The sequence below is a fragment of the Triticum dicoccoides genome, chromosome 7B (assembly GCF_002162155.2).
Source record: "Triticum dicoccoides isolate Atlit2015 ecotype Zavitan chromosome 7B, WEW_v2.0, whole genome shotgun sequence".
NCBI classification, from domain to species: Eukaryota; Viridiplantae; Streptophyta; class Magnoliopsida; order Poales; family Poaceae; genus Triticum; species Triticum dicoccoides.
In genome coordinates, this window is record NC_041393.1 from 488,128,713 (window position 1) to 488,132,564 (window position 3,852).

Below are 3,852 nucleotides of genomic sequence, written 5' to 3' on the forward strand. Positions count from 1 at the left end.
CTGGTTGCTCTGGCAAGAAGGAGGGGTCGTCAACTCCGTAGTCGAACTGGGCAGCAGCAGCGTCGGTCTCGTAGTCTACTGGCGAGAAGAGGGGGAAGAAACAGTAAATACAATGCAAACATAAGCATGATGATGCATGACATGACAATGAGCGGTGTTAGGTGTGCCCTAACGCGGTAGTAGGTGATACCGGCGAAAGGGGGAAACATCCGGGAAAGTATCCCCGGTGTTTCGCGTTTCCGGACAGGTGAACCGGAGGGGGAAAGTTGCAGCTTCACTATGCTAGGTACGTGTAGCGGACGAACGGGCTACGTATCTGGATTCGTCTCATCATTCTGAGCAACTTTCATGTACAAAGTTTTTCCATCCGAGCTACGGTTTATTTTATATTATTTTTAAAAGATTTTAAATCATTTTTAGGATTAACAGAATTAATTAAATCAAAAGGCAGTTATGACGTCATCATGATATCAGCATGATGCAAGCGGTCAAAGTTGACCATTGACTAGTCAACTAATGGGTGGGCCCTCCATGTCATAGGCTGTTATCTAATTGACAGTAGTTAGATTTATTAGCAGGTTAATTAGGTTTAGTTAACTAGATTAATTAAATTATGATTATTTAAGTAATTAATTCTTCAATTAATTGATTAATTAATATTTTTATTATTGTTATTTTTAATTCTTTTTTTTATAGAAACGTTCTGGGCGTGGGGCCCATCTGTCATAGGCCCCAGGGGCCTTAGCGGTTGCGGGCATCGGGCGCAATGCGCGACCGAACGGGCGCACACCCAGGTGCAGGCGGACTCGGGAGGGCACCGGAACGGGGGAGGTCGGTGGCCACGGCATGGCCATGGATGGAGCGGGGCGAGGCCGCGGTGGTGTGCGGGCGACCGCCGGAGGCCGTGCGGGCGGCAGCCGGAGGCGGTGCTCGGCTGCGGCCCAGCGGGAGCTACGACAGTGGCCGCGAGGGGCTCGACCGGAGCAGCAGGGGAAGGCGGGCGGTGACTAGAGGCAGCACAGAGGGGCGAGGCCACCATGGCGACAGGGCGCTGTAGCCCGACTGGTCCCTGGCGCCGGCTGGGGCGGAGGAGGGCGTCGGCCAGGGCGGAGGAGGGCGCCGGCCAGGGCAAGGGTCAGAGGCCAAGCGGGACGGCGGACGGGCGCGGGCGCGCACTGGGCGCAAACGGCGAGCGTGGCATGGAACGGGGCGGCGCGGGCGTGACCGTGGCCGCGCATGCGCCGGTGAAGGCTGAGACAGGGAAGGGTGAGGGCGAGTGCGGCCTAGAACGCAAGCTCCGGCACGCGGGCGCGGTGATGCATGCGCGGGCGTGGACGTGACTGGGTCGTGGCGAGCGCGGGGGCGAGGGAGAGAGAGGAGGCCGGGGGCCTCACCACGATTCGTAGGGATTCGGGCAGCGGGGCTCGGGGAGGAGGTCGAGGACGTCGCGATGGAGGGGAAGCAGGCCGGCGGGGAGGCGCTCTGGGCGGCGACGGACGAGGGCGAGGCGGCGGCGCACGGCAGCATCGTGCCCCGATCCGATCTGGATCGGGGAAGGGGGAGGGGAGAGCGACGTGGGGGAAGTGGGAGTGGATAGGGTTTCAGGTGGGGTGTGAGAGGGGATAAGGGAGGGGGGGTATGGCCGGTTGGGCCGGTCTGGTGGGTCGTGGCCCAGTTGGGCTGGTGGCCTACTGGGTCGTAGCCCAGTGGGGGGGTGATCACTTTTCTTTTCTTCTTTTTTTGGTTAGATTTGTTTTTCCCTTTTCTTTTATTTATTTCCCTTTTCTGTTTAATCCAATTTAAAATATTTAAGCATTTTCTAAGCATGTGCTTTCTTCACCAAATTAACTATGTAATATTGGGCACAAACCGAACATTTTTGTTTTAATGTTTGAAAACTTTTATCGTTTGACTTAATTCCAAATTTGAATCTGAATCGGTTTTGAACTAACCGGAGATTAACAATGGTAACAAAGGTGATGTGGCATCATTAGCAGAGTTTTACTGTAGCTTAAATATCCAGGCGTCACAATTCTCCTCCACTACAAGAAATCTTGTCCCGAGATTTAAGAGGGGAGCAAGGGGGAAGAATAGGTTACAAAATTCTAACGATTCTTCTTGGTCTTGGTTGCTCTTCTCGAAGAGGTTGATCCATAGCATTTGATGTCTTCATTTTTCGGTATCAATGCCCCATGATGAAGTTGTTGCCCTTCCTTCTGAACCTTAACGGTACTCACGAATAGGTAAGGGGCAGCTCGGCTACGACAGAGTGCTTATGAGGGAAACAATCTGGGGTTAACACATGAATGAGCATAAGAGTATCTCTCGAGTTGAACATATAAAATATATCGAGAGTAAGGTACGAAGGTACAATAAGAGGTTCCAAGCGGATAGATAGTTGCTCGAAGTCTGAACCAGAGTGAGAAAGGGGTTTAGAGCAGCGAGCATAAGTATTGCGTCTGATACCGGAATAGAGCACTAGGAAGGTGGCCCGTAAATTAAATACGAAGCCAAGCATGAGGAATAACCTCTCGAACTGGGTTTGTACATGAGAGTCAGGTTTCGATCCTGCAAAACTATGGGTTATGGGCCCACCATGTGGGTTAAAAGTAGGAAGGGCGGAGACGTCTTGCGTGATCATGTAAGCAAGGCAAGTCAGAGGATGGCATGTCATTTATGTCGGCAACAACAGCGGTACCAAGGGCGAGGGACGAAGAGAACCATAGACATGCTTCGAGATAGCATTGACATGGTCAACAAGTAAAGGTCAGTCTTTAAAAACACAAACGATCAATCAGGAATAACTTATCAAATAAGTCTTACAATTTCCTCAAGGAAGAATGGATAACCTTGCTGAAATGGAATATATAACAACGGGGCCTCGGGCCAGGTGTGCTAGGCATGACATCACCTTACCGGGTCATATAAAGACCAATGCTATAACTCTTGAAAGTATGTCCCAACCATCATATATGACTGAGATTCAGATCTAATTGGTGTCAGGATACCTCAGACTCAGGATCCTGAGATAGAAAGGTGCGACACAAATTAACGAGAAGACATCATAAGATTCTCGGGAAATGAACTATGGAAGCGAGTTCCGAAACAAGAGTTCATCAGTAAACCAAGGAGAGGATGATGAGGTGGCTGATGGACTCAGCGACAAATCATCAAGATTTCCAAAGGATGGATTTCCACAATTATGTGAACAAGGATATAACATTTGCCAGATCAAATGGTATAATGATGTATGCTCGAGGAAAACATACCCAATTAAACATCAGTTGAAAGGTGCACCGAAATATGGGCTTATGTAGCATGACCGATGTTAGAATGGTGATTCAATAACCAATGGTCTAAGAATGAATGTCGACCATTAACTTCAATGCAATAGGGTTACTAGAAGTTTTGAATTCACATCTCATAGTTCAATGGTTGGTAATCCAGTTAGAAACAACATGGGACCAAAATATGAATGGATATGGTGAGAAGTATTACTGCATCAAGAATTTCCTAAGAGGTGGTGAAACTCTCACAACATTCTTGATATAAAAGACAGTAATACTACAAGGTAGATCATAACCTAAGCTAGATAATAAGGAGATCAAGGTACAACACAAAACATGAACAAGTTTGTGTTGGGGGAAGGCAAGAATGTTGTCGATGATTACACAAATCATCGAGGGGCAAGGATGGTATCTCCCATCATGAATTCAATTGATATCCTGGAAGAACTTAGAATGTTGATGATGATCATGACAAATTTTGTCGAGAGGTTTCATGAAGATGTAATCAGTCGGCGATGACATCAAGTCAAAGGAATGATGAAGCGAAAGATTATTGGAACCATGG